A 15,428-nucleotide genomic window follows, 5' to 3' on the forward strand; every position below is an offset into this window, starting at 1 on the left:
GGCACTGCTTGTGTGGGGCGGGGCATGCAAATTTACAGTGTCTCTTTCTCCCGGGAGCTATGGGAGCAAAGAACAAGGTGAAAGTTTCCCCCCGAATAGCAATAATCTGACAAAATTTTATGGTTTCCAAGTTGAATCCCTTATGCACAGTCACACTCGCGTGAGGGTGAGTCTTTAATTGAGCGTGAAGGTTCTCACCGTGAGCTGAAGATGTGTGGCGCGACGAGTGCCACGGGTGACCATAGCCAGCCCGGTATCGCTTCTCGGCCTTTTGGCTAAGATCAAGTGTAGTATCTGTTCTTATCAGTTTAATATCTGATACGTCCTCTATCCGAGGACAATATATTAAATGGATTTTTGGAGCAGGGAGATGGAATAGGAGCTTGCTCCGTCCACTCCACGCATCGACCTGGTATTGCAGTACTTCCAGGAACGGTGCACCCCCCTCGGGGGATAAGTTGGTGAGTCTAAAGTTAGACTGCTTTTGCTTACGTGCCTTGTGGTGTAGCGTGTGGCTGGGCGCGAGCTTTCTTCCCTGCTCGGACTCTGCCTGATGTGTGGCGGTGTTGTTTATCTTTTCCATTGCTGACGCTTACCAGCCAGCAGGAAAACTGATCTCGGAAACAGGATCCTCTAGTTTCTTCTACTCTCCAGGTAAGGCCACTTTTTCGCCTGCCTGCGGTGTTACTTTTGGTGCGTTTTCCGTCTCCCTGAGGGAGCCTCCTGTACGTGAGCGTTTCTGGTTCTTGCGGGGAGTTTTGGTTTTTGTATGGAGGGCAATGTTATGACCGAATCATCATCACTGATACTGATGGCAGCATGTTACATTAAGTTATATTGATTTATAAGTTTTATTTTTACTGGTAATGCATAGAATAGGTTGGAGATGCTAAACCTATTGAATTTATCTATTAAACCACAATTACAAAAGCAAAAAGGGGGAAATAAGCTCCACAAAATAATCTTAATCATTGTTCATTCTAAGTTTTAAAAATCGTGACATTGAAGGTTGCACTACTGCCTTAGGTTTATTGGGCCTAGTTTGGTGGAAAGATTTACACAGGACAGTGGAAAGCATCAGATCCAGTGATAATGTGGGGTAGAGGTCATGATTGTTTTTTCCCAGAAGTTACTATAAGGTGTTATTTGGGTGCCATCATATATGGAGGACATGGAGCCAGGGTTCAAATGACTAAAGATAGATCCAGAGATGTCAACCCTGACTCCCAGAAGGAACAGGAAGCTAGTAAGAAGGAAAATAATGAAAAAGACTCTGGAGGGACCAAACATTCAAACTGCCATCATGGAAGCAATTGAAGAATCTGATGCAACAGCTGAGCAGATGATTCAACAACAAAGAGAAATTAAGTTTCCAACCACAATGTTTATGACCATGATAGATCTATTGAGTTGTCAGGTAAGTGGGGTCTATGGAGAAATTTATTGGACCTATTTCCCAGATTTTGTTTTTTAAAGAGAGAGAGAGAGAGAATTTTTAATATTTATTTTTTAGTTCTTGGCGGACACATCTTTGTTGGTATGTGGTGCTGAAGATCGAACCCGGGCCGCACGCATGCCAGACGAGCGCGCTACCGCTTGAGCCACATCCCCAGCCCTATTTCCCAGATTTTTATGAGAAAGTCCATATAGTCCATAAAGTCTATATATTTGGACTATATGGACTTTCTCATAAAAAGCCAGTCATTTCAACAGAACAAAACTACCACTACCTTATTGCTCTAATCATTCTGCAATAGAATTTTGCACATTTTGGGACTGGGATTGTAGCTCAGTGGTAGATCACTTGCCTTGCATGCATGAGGCACTGGGTTTAAAACTCAGCACCACATATATATAAACTAAAGATATTGTGTCCATCTACAACATATATATATATATATATATATATATATATATTTATGTAAAAATTTGGCACATTTCCTAAATGGATGGAATGTGTAAAAATGTCTTGCCAGTCAGTACAAGATAGTTTCTAAAAATAGTGGATATATTTTGGACTGGTCTTCAAGAATTGATAAAAGATAACGATGTAAGAATGCCATGACCCCTGGAGGTTTTGTTGATAATATTCTAACCTTCAGCAAAGGCATTATTCAAAAAGATCATTGGTGTTTAATTGCGGTGTCTACACTATACAGATGGCCCTAATCCTGATTTTGTTGGCAGGAATTGCAAAGAGGGTCCCTGCTATGGCCTTCGAACCTGTGTTGAATTTCCTTATGGTTTAATTACTGGAAATGTAAGAGTTAAGAATAATATAGATATACTTATAGCCTGTAAAAGATGCACTCTAACTAATTACATCAATAGATTTAATAGAGATGATAATCCTTCACCAACCCTCCTTTGTCTTACTACCAGTCAACATTTCAGATCCATGGTATGCTGATGCTGGTGTTCAAGTTCTACAACAGATCCATGTTCAGTTAACCAGACCTAAAGGAGCTCTTGGTCTCCTAATTCTTGGAGTGGCTGCTTTAATCTCATTTACAGCTGTTACTGTAACAAGGTCAGTGGCTCTATCTCAGAACATTCAATATGCAAATTTTCTCAATAATTTGGCTCAAAATACTTCCAAAGCCCTCCATTATCAGATAAATACTGATGGAAAGATTGAAACTAAATTGAACGCCTTGGAAGCTACTGTCATAAATATCAGCAATGAGCTATGCGCTCACAAGTTTAAATAAAGGCTTAAATGCCACGCTGACTAGAAATATGTCTGTGTTACTGCAGCCAAATATAATGTTCCTATAGGGAACAATAGCCAGCATCTCATTGGGGAGTTCTTCCTGTTGAGAAGGGTGTAAGCCTGAAAAGTCTGAAATAATTAGTGAAGAACAAAAGACAGAGTCAGAAATGTATTTACAAAAGTGGAGCCCCTGACATCAATGTTTATTGCTGCACAATTCACAATAGCTAAACTGTGGAACCAACCTAGATGCCCTTCAGTAGATAAAAGAATAAAGAAAATGTGGCATATATACACAATGGAATATTACTCAGCAATAAAATAATAAAATCATGGCACTTGCAGGTAAATGGATGGAGTTAGAGAATATAATGCTAAATGAAGTTAGCCAATCCCCCAAGAAAACAAATGTCAAATGTTTTCTCTGCTATAAAGAGACTGATTCATAGTGGATGGGGAGCAAGGGAGGATTAGATGAACTCTAGACAGGGCAAAGGAAAGGGAGGGGGCCTGGGGATAGGAAATACGGTAGAATGAGATGGACATCATTACCCTAAGTACATGTATGAAGACATGAATGCTGTGAATATACTTTGTATACAAGCAGAGATATGAAAAATTGTGCTCTATATGTGGAATATGAATTGAAATACATTCTTCTGTCATATATAACAAGTTAGAAAAAAAAAAACTTTTTAAAAAAGTGGAGCCCTGATAGATCCAGTCCCCATAAGAGTTGGAACTAGACAAAGGAAAGATGGCTCCAATGATTTCAGGGGGTACATCAAAGGCATGGATAAGGTTTCAAAGGTCTTGCTTTGTGATGTCTTGCAGTCAGCAGGTTGATTGGCATCTTCGCAGGTCAGACCCATCTTGGATGCTGTGTGGGACATGGCAGAGAGGGAGAGAAAATTCACAATGTGGGGTTGGGATTGTCGCTCAATGGTAGAGTGTTTGCCTGGCATGTGTGATGCACTGGGTTCGATTCTCAGCAACACATACCAGTAAATAAAATAAAGGTCCATCAACAACTAAAAAATGTTAAAAAAAAAAAAGAAAATTCACAATGTGTCAGGGCAGTTAAACCAGAGGAAATATGCACTGGTCATTCACAGACACCAGACATTCCTATCCACTAGGTTCAATGCACGGTGGTCCACACGCAGCCCACACAAGCTTCCCAGTGAGACTGGGGAAAAGGTTAAAAATCATCTAATGGGTTTTTGGCAGAGCAATAATAATAGCCTGGTCTACCACGCGGCCTGCGCAGTGGTTTCATTAATGAGGTTCTAGGCATTAAGTTAGTTAGAAGAGATCGAAATAAAACACACAAACCAGTTACCTTATTTATATTGCTAGGTCCGAGACGGCTCGCCTCCCTGGTTCCCGCCTCTAGCCGCCCAGCAGGGCAGCAAGGATTACTCTGGACTAGCAGGAGAGAGAGAGAGCGAACACGCCTGGGAGTAGCCTTTTATTTGGGGAACAAGAGATTTAGGGGAGAATTCCATCCAATGAAGGTTGAGGGGGGGCTGCACTCCAAGGTCAGGGTCAGTGATTGGGTCTCCGGGGTCAGTGGTCACGCACACCCCCACACGGATGGGCTCTCTCATCAGGAAAGGGTCGGGAAAGCTCCGACACAGCCAGAGCGCCTCAGGCCCTTAATGGGAGTCACCCAATCACGTGTCAGGATGGCTCTCCACATATTCCCCCTTTCTTTTCTTAACAATGAGGCGGCGGTTCACTCTCTGGAGTCCCTGGATTCTTGATTGGAAGACTCGCCATCCTATAGTTACAATACAAAAGAGAATTAACAGCAAAGAGAATAATCCAATAATGTACCAAGCGGAGTGCTTAAGAATATTTCCAGGGTTGAATCCATTTAATTTCTTCAATATTTGGTTAGCCAAAGAAGAAGGATCTGAAAAATCAGCTCTATTATTTTGAATGTCTTGGATATGGTGATGAAGTTCCAGAATATCCAAGCTATTATTACTATTTTGCCAAATACCTAATAAATGGTTTTTAATCTTCTCCCAATCCCAGAGAGAAGCATTGTGCTTGGCAGCTGTAACACATACATACTTATAATTAGCATGGCATTTAAGCCTTTCCTAAAATTTTAAGGCTGAAAGTTCATTACCTATGTTTATAACAGTCGCCTCTAAGGCGTTTAATTTAGTCTCAATCCTTTCATCAATATTTACTTGATTACGCAGAGCCTTGGAAGTATTTTGAGCTAAATTATTAAGAAATTTTGGGGCTGGGGATGTGGCTCAGGTGGTAGCACGCTCGCCTGGAGTGCGTGCGGCCCGGGTTCGATCCTCAGCACCACATACCAACAGGGATGTTGTGTCTGCCGAGAACTAAAAAAAATAAATAAATATTAAAAAGTCTCTCTCTCTCTCTCCTCTCTCACTCTCTCTTAAAAAAAAAAAAGAAATTTTGAATGCTGAATATTTTGAGACAATGTCAGAGATGCAGAGACAGTTGAGGCAATAAATGAGACCAGTGCTAAAACACCAACAATTATGACTCCAATAGCACGTTTAGGTCTTGTTAGCTGGGCATGAATTTGCTGCAAGACTTGTAAACCAGCATCAGCATACCATGGCTCTGAAATATTAGCAGGTAATAAAACAAAAGAGGGCTGATGAAGTATCAGCACTCCTTTTCCTCCATTATACCTAGAAATACAATTAGTTAGGTTGCACTTATTACAAGTAACAATATATCTGTCATCTATCCATTTAACTTTTACATTTCCAATAATTAAAACATAAGGAGATTGGACACAGGCTCTTAAGCCATAGCAAGATCCCTTTTTACAGTTCTTGCCGACAAATTTTGGTAAAGGTTTATGTGTAAAATGTAAAAATTCTGAGGCAGCAATTAAACGCCAAATATCTTTTTGAATACCTCCTTCACTGTAGGTCAAAATATTACTAACAAATCCTGCAGGTGTCATAGCAGAATTTCTTCGTAATTGTCTCTTATCAATTTTTGGAGACCAGTCTAAAATATACCCACTAGCTTTAGACACCTTATGTTGTACAGGAAAGGTATTTACACAATCCATCCATTTAGGAAAGGTGCCAATTTCAATTGTAGAACTATTTGGACAGTGGGGTATCTGTGGAGGTTTTGCAGAAATGACTGGCTTGTTATGGGAAAGTCCCATCTTAATTACTGATCTAGTATTAGGTTTTAAGTCCCCATAAATAGAATTATTTGTCAGTCTAGGTTTACCGATCGCTGTCTTTTCTTTAAATGATACTTTCAGACAGCCAGCATGTTTATCATGTGTCCAACATAAAGGTAATTGGGCACTGTAGCCAGAATAATTAAATCTAGTCACATGATTGGGAGTAATATGAGTATCTGTAAATCCTCCCATCATGAATGAGTCATTAGTAAATACTGGAATAGATTCTCCATTCCACACAGCTGGGTGTACCAGGGGTGGATCTGGGAAATATGTCCAATAAGTGTCTACTTAATTCCCTTTTAACTGACAGCCCAGTAGGGCAATTACTGTTGCTACCATCAAGACTGGGGTCCTGTTCTTTCCTAGGCGTCGAAGTATTTGGGAGGCCTGGGTTGTTAGTTTCTTCACATCTTTCCACGAAATCAGCTTTTCGGCTGGTTCAATCTGGTTTTTCTTCATCTTTTTCCGATATCTCCTCCTTCTAGGTTGTGGCTCCTCCGGGTGGATCCGCAGTCTCTTGAGTCTGGGTTCTATCTCCTCCATGTCTGATAGCACATTCAGGCACCCAAATAGGACGGAAAGCACCTTCTGGGAAGATACAGGCATGACCTTGGCCCCATGTTATTACCGGGTCTGGACCCTTCCACTGACCAGTCTGTAAATCTTTCCACAGAACTCTGCCTAAGGGGCCTGTCACTGAGGGAGACATTTGCCTCTCAGCAGCAGTGTGACCTTCTGTGTCACAGTTTAAAAAATTTAAAACAAACAAGGCATGGTTAAGGCTATTTTGGGGAGTCACTATCTTATTCTCCCCTTTTAATTTTTGTAATTGAAGCTTAATAGATAAATGAGCTCGTTCTACAATGGCTTGACCTTTGGGTTATAAGGAATTCCTGTTTTATGATTAATTTTAAACTCTTGGCAAAATTGTTGAAAAGAAGAGCTTACATAAGCTGGAGCATTATCTGTTTTAATCTGCATAGGGCACCCTAAAACGGAAAAAGCTGCTAAGCAATGAGAAATTACATGTTGAGTATTTTCCTTAGTACGTGCTGTGGCAAAAATAAATCTAGAATAAGTGTCCACTATGACATGCACATAACATTGCTTACCAAATTGAGGAATATGAGTTACATCCATTTGCCATATCTGATTTGGTTTTAATCCACGGGGATTTACCCCTGATGGCAGAGATGGAGTGTGAATAACACACTTAGGGCATTGGCTTACAATCTGACGAGCTTGTTCTCTGGTAATACTAAATTTTTTACGTAAGCTAGAAGCATTTTGATGATGCAAGGAATGGGAAGCTAGTGCACAGTCATACGAAGACATCTGTTGACAAAAAGCTACTAATTTATCAATTTTGTCATTACCTGCAAATAGAGGTCCAGGAAGGTTAGTATGGGCACGGATGTGTCCAATGAAACATGGGTACTTTCGCATTAGCACTGTCTTTTGTAAATTATGAAATAATTCAAATAACTCCTGTGATGAAGTAAACCCAATAACTGAGGTTTCAATATTTTTGGTAACTCCGACTGCATATAAGCTGTCAGAATAAATATTAATAGGCTCATTTGAAAAATAATCTAAGGCACAAATCAGAGCTTGAAGCTCTGCCCTTTGAGCAGAAGTATAAGAAGTTTGTATTACCTCTGTGTGAACACGGCTGAAGAAACCTGCCTTACCAGAGTTGGAACCATCCGTGAACACCGATAAAGCTTCCTCTATTGGATGAGAACGTACAATCTTTGGAAAAATAAGTGATGTTAATGATGCAAATTGTACAATCTTATCACGAGGATAATGGCTATCTATTTGGCCAGGGAAATCTGCAAAACCTATCTGCCATGAGGTAGAAGTTTGAAAAAGCCAATTAGTCTGTTGAACAGAAAATGGAATAATTATGATATCAGGCTCAGATCCAATTAATTGTAAAATCTTAGTCCTACCTTTAATTACTAATTGAGCTATAGAATCATGAAAAGGAATTAATGTTTTTGAGGGGAATGGGATAAATAAATCCATTCAATAACTCCTAATCTTTACCATATGGCTCCTGTTGGGGTATGCTCAGTTGGAAATGTTAATAAATACATTATTTCTTTAGGGTCTATTCTAGTAAGCTGTGCATTTTTAATTGCAATTTCCACTTTCTTTAAGGCTGCTTTGGCCTCTAAAGTTAGTTGACATGGAGAGGTTGGAGAAGGATTTCCTTGTAATATCTGAAATAAAGGACTTAACTCAGAAGTAGTTCGTTTTAAAGATGGTCTTAGCCAGTTAATATCTCCTAATAGTTTTTGAAAATCATTAAGGGTACGTAACTCCTTAACTCTTATCTGAAGATTTTGAGGACGGATTGTACTCCCTTGAATTATCTGACCTAGATATTGCAAAGGAGATACCTTTTGAATTTTTTGAGGAGCTATACATAAACCCATTGCTGTAAGCGAAGTCTCTAACTGAGTAAAAATTTCTGAAAGTACTTCTGGATTAGCATGAGCCAATAATATATCATCCATAAAATGAATAATGTATGCATCAGGGAAGCTATTTCTAATGGGATCTATTGCCTGGTCAACATATTTTTGACACAGTGTAGGACCATTACGCATTCCCTGAGGAAGTACCTTCCAGCAGTATCTTTTAACAGGTTCCTTAAAATTAATTGCTGGGACAGTGAAAGCAAATCTTTCACAATCTTCAGGATGTAACCTTATAGAGAAAAAACAGTCTTTTAAATCTATTACCATCAAGCTATAATCTAAAGGAATGGCTGTGGGGGAGGGAAGTCCTGGCTGTAATGATCCCATAGGCTGAATTGCCTGATATATTGCCCTTAAATCCTGTAGTAATCTCCAATTTCCTGACTTTTTCTTAATAATAAAAATAGGGGTATTCCAAGGACTAAGTGTTGGTTCAATATGACCAGCCAGAAGTTGTTCCTCAACTAATCTATGAATTATTTTAAGCTTTTCCCCGGAGATGGGCCACTGAGAAATCCATATAGGCTCCTCTGTGAGCCACGTGATTTTTTCAGCTGTCTTAGGGATCGGGGAAGTACTCAGGGCCCCTAGTAAAAATTTTGGTTTGGAGTATTTACTAATCTTTGTCGTGGAGACTGGCTTGTAAACAGATATTCTTCCTGAAAGGTCTCCTTATCATCTCCAGGAAAATACCTCTGATTAACTTCCTCAACTGATCTTATAGAATTTGGAGTAACTAATAACAATCCCATTTTGGCTAAAATATCTCTCTTAAAAGCCTTGAAAATCATTAGGGGTTTGTACGGAAACTGTGGTTCCGCTCCAGTAAAATTAAAGATGGCGGCCCCTATGGTCGGCGCGATGACGTCACATTGTGCGACCTCCCCTGGAATTCCCGGGCTCCCACTAGGAGGGAACGCCGGCGGCGGCGAGAAGGCGGGCTGATCCGCGCCATTTGAATCTTCCGCATGGGGCTGCGAGTCTAAGTTCACATTTCTAACCTTGGTCCCTAGTGCTTTTGTTCTTAAACGGCTCAAGGGAAAGGAAATTAACTTAGCCTCGGGCTGATTTTCCATTTGAATAGACTTAACAGCTCTGTGAATGCCTTTTAAAAGGTCTTCAGGGGGCCGTGAACTTTGGCCCATATATTTAAAAAGACAAATTTTTTCCTTCCTAATTTCTCCCAAGTAAGTAAATTTGGAGACTCTTGGTCACAAAACCAAGGACAATATTCACCTACAATCTTTAAGAATTGTAATAACTGAGTTTTCTTTATCTGTTTTCCTTTCTGATTAATTATACTGTCTAAAATTGTCAGATACACTTCCTTATCCGAAGAAGTAGAATTTCCCATTTTAAGTAATTTAACGTCTCTTTCCTTCAATATCTCCAGGTACTTTTGTGACCCAAATGTCATTTCTTCCTTTATCTTTATTCCTTATTTTCCTTTATCTTTATTCTTTTCCTTATCTTTTTAGCGTGCGCTCCCACTCAATCTAACTAATTCAGAATGCCCCACGTGGGCGCCAATTCTACCACGCGGCCTGCGCAGTGGTTTCATTAATGAGGTTCTAGGCATTAAGTTAGTTAGAAGAGATCGAAATAAAACACACAAACCAGTTACCTTATTTATATTGCTAGGTCCGAGACGGCTCGCCTCCCTGGTTCCCGCCTCTAGCCGCCCAGCAGGGCAGCGAGGATTACTCTGGACTAGCAGGAGAGAGAGAGAGCGAACACGCCTGGGAGTAGCCTTTTATTTGGGGAACAAGAGATTTAGGGGAGAATTCCATCCAATGAAGGTTGAGGGGGGCTGCACTCCAAGGTCAGGGTCAGTGATTGGGTCTCCGGGGTCAGTGGTCACGCACACCCCCACACGGATGGGCTCTCTCATCAGGAAAGGGTCGGGAAAGCTCCGACACAGCCAGAGCGCCTCAGGCCCTTAACGGGAGTCACCCAATCACGTGTCAGAATGGCTCTCCACAGCCTGGGTTTTATGGAATTACATCATCACATCCAGGATATTCAAAAAGGAAAAACGGATATTAGGGACTCTACTTCTCTAACCGATCAAATACTTCATGAATTGTATGACTTTAATCCTGGAAATATGCTGAAATATTCTGCATGGTATATTATTGGAATGATATGTTTGCAACTAACTCTTTTTATGTATCAAAATAAGAATCCAGAAACTCAAATAAGAGCCCATCATTTGAATTTAAAAAGTTAAAAAAAAGGGAGGGGGTGGGGAGATATTTGGGAGGACACCTGTGAAATGTGCATGGATAAGATTGGCATGAGGGCTGGGGATGTGGCTCAAGCAGTAACGTGCTCGCCTGGCATGCGTGGGGCGCTGGGTTCAATCCTCAGCACCATATAAAAATAATAAAATAAAGATGTTGTGTCCACCGAAAACTAATAAATAAATAAATAAATAATACAAAATAGAACTGGGGATGTGACTCAGTTGTTGAATGCCCCTGAGTTCAATTCTTAAAAAAAAAAAAAAAAGATTGGCAAGAAAACCACTGAGTAGAAAAATCTGGTATCTGGGAACTTCCAGTGGCACCCCTGCTGGTTTTTAGATGGCCAAGTGCATGTGAATTTCTTCCCAGCTCTGGCAAATGTCCTGCGCAGGGAGTGACCTATTAAGAACTGAACACTATACCTGCCCTTCACCCATCCTGTTTTTGCAAATAAGTTTGTATCAAATCCTTTTAATCTGTTCTGATATAAAGCAAGAGTGGGCTTCTTTGTTAGAAGCTGCACCCCTATGGTCCACTCCACTGGTCGCTTCCCCCACTCTGAAAATATATTTCTGGTGTCCTGTGGTTATTATTTTTTTTAGAGAGAGAATTTTTTTAATATTTATTTTTTAGTTCTCGGTGGACACAACATCTTTCTTTGTATATGGTGCTGAGGATTGAACCCGGGCCGCACACATGCCAGGCGAGCAAGCTACCGCTTGAGCCACATCCCCAGCCCCTGTGGTTATTTTGTATTACTATTTTCTTAGCTTTTATTTCTCAGCCAGCCCATCCCTACAAGGGGAACTCTTTCCTATCACACATGAGATGTGTTCAAGAGAGCTACATCCCCCAGTCCTTTAAGTTTTTTTATTATTATTATATTATTAGTTGTTGTTGGACCTTTATTCATTTTTATGTGGTGCTGAGAATTGAACCCGGTGCTTTATACATTGTAGGCAATCAGTTTACCACTGAGCACAACCCCAGCCCAGTCCTTTAAGTTTTTTTAAAATTTTTTAAAAAAACATTTATTTTATTTAGTTGGACACAATACCTTTATTCCATTCATTTACTTTTATGTAGTGCTGAGGATGGAACCCAGGGTCCTGTGCATGCTAGGCAAGCGCTCTACTGCTGAGCCACAATCCCCCACTCCTTTAAGTTTTGAAACAGAGTCTTACTAAATTGCTGAGGCTGGCCTCAAACTTGGGAAACTTCTGCCTCAGCCTCTGAGTTGCTGGTAAAGCAACAGCTTCTTCCCAAGATGTTTCTTTTAATCTCTATTAATAGCTGCAACCTGCTACTTTCTGATTCTATAATCATGCTTGTTCAGCAGCTATGGCAGGAACCAGATCTGCCTGGAGAAATGGGCAGACATCAAGGTTACTGCAGGAGAGTCTTAAAACCCAAAGTCTGTACTGTGTTAAAGATACTGGTCTGTGCTCAGCCTTTGGAAAAGATTCCACTGAGCCCTCACCAGTGCTGAATAAATCTTGCTCTTCTGTTCCCAAATGCTGCTTGTCTTTCCAGTGCCACAATTTTATGTAACATATGTTAGTGAGTTGGCTAGGAAAATGGCAACTGAGCTGGCCCTTTGTGCCACTGACATTGGGAAACTAGAGAAAGCCACAGCCACCGGCCTGGTGACAGATAGATAGTCACTACCTGGCCACTTGCAGAATCCCAACTCTCACTTGAGTGAGGCTGGCCTCACTGTTTCCTGAACAAACTCAAAGAGAACAAAAGCAGGTTTCATGAGCGGATATGTAAACCCATAAGTCCCCTGGGGGCATCTGCCCAAGTCAGGTCCCACCCTATGGCAGAAGGGGAAACTGATTGCTCCCCAGCGACAGGAGTATCCCTCAGAACAGGGTCTGCTTATGCAGGAGGTCTGTTTGTTAGTTCTGGGGTGTGTGTATGTGTGTGTGTGTGTGTGTATTCATGCTCTACCTTCCTCAGGTTACAGAGCCTGAGTGAGTCTTAACCTGCGGTTCCTTGGTAACCTCTTAAGGCTTAAGTCAGTGCTAACCCTTAGGGGATCAAAAGTCCCTCTCTGCAGTGTTGGTCTGTCAGGGGCTTATACCGACTTGCCATTGATGCTGAGAGGCACCTACATATCTGGAAAGAGAGTGGTCAGGCGGACAAAGGTGTGTGATCCTCATAGTGTGACACCATCTCAGAATGGGAACTTTTTTTTTTTTTACTATTTAAAAACAAATTTTTATAAATATTTATTTTTTAGTATTTGGCGGACACAACATCTTAGTTTGTATGTGGTGCTGAGGATCGAACCCGGGTCGCACGCATGCCAGGCAAGCGCGCTCCCGCTTGAGCCACATCCCCAGCCCTATTTTTTAAATTTATATATGACAGAAGAATACATTACAATTCTTATTCCACATATAGAAGCACAATTTTTCACATCTCTGGTTGTATACAAAGTATATTCACACCAATTCATGTCTTCATCGGAGTGGGAATATAACGGGTAGCTCAGCTTGAAAACCTCTATCTGGTCTAGAGACAGAGGATGCTGGCACGGGAAGACCCAGCACTTCCCCAGATAGCCCTTTGGGCCTTATGATAAAATGTTTTTTGAAAGTCCTAGGATAAATCAGGTGCAGGAGCTTGCTATAATCCCAGAAGCTCAGGAGGCTGAGGCAGTAGGAGCATGAGTTCAAAGCCAGCTGCAGCAACTTAGCAGGCCCTAAGCAATTCATCTAGACATTGTCTCTAATAAAATACAAAAGGGGCTGGGGATGTGTCTACCACGCGGCCTGCGCAGTGGTTTCATTAATGAGGTTCTGGCATTAAGTTAGTTAGAAGAGATCAAAATAAAACACACAGACAGTACCTTATTTTACATTGCTAGGTCCGAGACGGCTCGCCTCCCTGTTTCCCCGCCTCCAGCCGCCCAGCAGGGCAGCGAGGATTACTCTGGGCTAGCAGGAGAGAGAGAGAGTGAACACGCCGGGGAGTAGCCTTTTATTTGGGGGGACAAGAGATTCAGGGGAGAATTCCATCCAATGAAGGTTGAGGGGGGGCTGCACTCCAAGGTCAGGGTCAGTGATTGGGTCTCCAGGGTCAGTGGTTACGCACACCCCCACACGGATGGGCTCTCTCATCAGGAAAGGGTCGGGATAACTCCGACACAGCCAGAGTGCCTCAGGCCCTTAACGGGAGTCACCCAATCACGTGTCAGAATGGCTCCCCACAGATGTGGCTCAGTGGTCAAGTGCCCCTGAGATCAATCCTTGGTACCAAAACAAACAAACAAACAAACAAAAACCCTAGGTTAAAAGGGAAAAAGAACCCAAGAGAGGATGAAATACTGTTGTTTTATTTAGACTCAAGAAGCGTTCCAAATACCTTCAGTGTTCCAACTCAAACTTTAAGCCTCCTCATGGTCAAAATTCCCTGACCTCTGCTTCTGGGAATGATGTCAACAATGAGGGGAGAAGGAACTCTAAGCCAGCTACAGTGGCTCCTACTCCTCCACCTGCCCTGTATCCTTCATTATCCAAGCTAAGGAAATAATTAGAGCACTACCAAAACAATATTCACATTTTGTCATGGTCAGAAGGACAAGGACAAGGAATAATTTGAAGGACAATAATAACAGCTTGGGAATAATTATGGCCATGTCATTTTTTATTCAAAACCTCTGTCTTGTGTAAGTTCATAGTTTCTATGATCAATTCACATTTGGTCCTGCATGCCTAAATTAATACATTTTGTTCCAATTAGTCTTTTTTGTCCAACTGGAGTTTTTAGTCCTCAAGAAAAAGCTATAAAATATTTGTTTCATGTTTGTTTTGTATGTACTTTTATACATCTGTGCATTATGTTTGTGTGTGTCATGCATGTGGTATTAATATTGGATTATAGATAAATGTACTTATAAATTTAATACATGGACCCAAATACTTTTTAGTCCACATAACATTCTTTAAAAGTTCAATTTAAATTGGTTTAAACATATCAAAATAAAAATGTATTTACAATTATAAACCCACACTTTTCTCTAGGTGATCAAACAATAGAGTCTTGGTTTTTATACAACGTGTTTGTGTGTGTGTGTGTGTGTGTGTGTGTGTGTGTGTGTGGTGCTGGGGATTTAACCCAGGGCCTTGTGCATGTGAGGCAAGCACTCTACCAACTGAGCTACATCCCCAGCCTTCTATAAAATGTTTAAGTGTAATATCCATTGCTTCTATAGATTTTTTCTTTAGCAGGGACAGATGGCTTTTACTGTTAACTACAGTTGTCTGATATCTTGATTTTTATGGGTAACTTAACAATTAAAATTGAGTAATTGAGATTAAACATAATGGGATTAGTTTTCATAAATGTGTTTGTTAGAGGAGACATTCAGTTAATTTACAAACTTAAAATACTAAAATATCAATTGCTAAGTAGAAATTCAAATACTTCTGACTTTTTAATTCCATAAAATAATATATATTTAAGTATCATGTGTAGTTTTATAAATTGGTAAATGAAAAAGGAAAATGTCCCTAATGCTTCCAAGGGAAGCCATTTGTGATCAACTGGTAAAGGAAAATAAAACAGGAAGCTTCTTACTAGTCTCCAAAAGTGACCCCCTGAAGAATTTCAGGTGACAAATCTATACACAACAAAATCTTGAGGAATCACCCACTGCCTCGGATCCATGGATTGCTATATTGGTCTATTTATTGTAAAGTTTTGCACTGCCAACTTTAACCTCGCAGTTGCCACAGTTTTAGCCTTAGTTGTCACTGAAGGATTAA

General features: G+C 40.7%; 1 long non-coding RNA gene across 1 annotated transcript; it reads right to left on the bottom strand.

Moving 5' to 3' along the window:
* Window positions 1–4,430: 4,430 nt before the first annotated feature.
* LOC308636492 lies at window positions 4,431–13,608 on the bottom strand. Its single transcript, XR_014019426.1, has 3 exons — window positions 13,511–13,608; window positions 6,327–6,506; window positions 4,431–4,496 (listed from the first exon to the last, which is right to left on the bottom strand). It is a non-coding gene; the product is annotated as an uncharacterized lncRNA (long non-coding RNA).
* Between the last annotated feature and the right edge of the window lie 1,820 nt (window positions 13,609–15,428).

Source organism: Spermophilus citellus (assembly GCF_964194105.1).
Source record: "Spermophilus citellus genome assembly, chromosome: 17".
Taxonomy (NCBI): domain Eukaryota; kingdom Metazoa; phylum Chordata; class Mammalia; order Rodentia; family Sciuridae; genus Spermophilus; species Spermophilus citellus.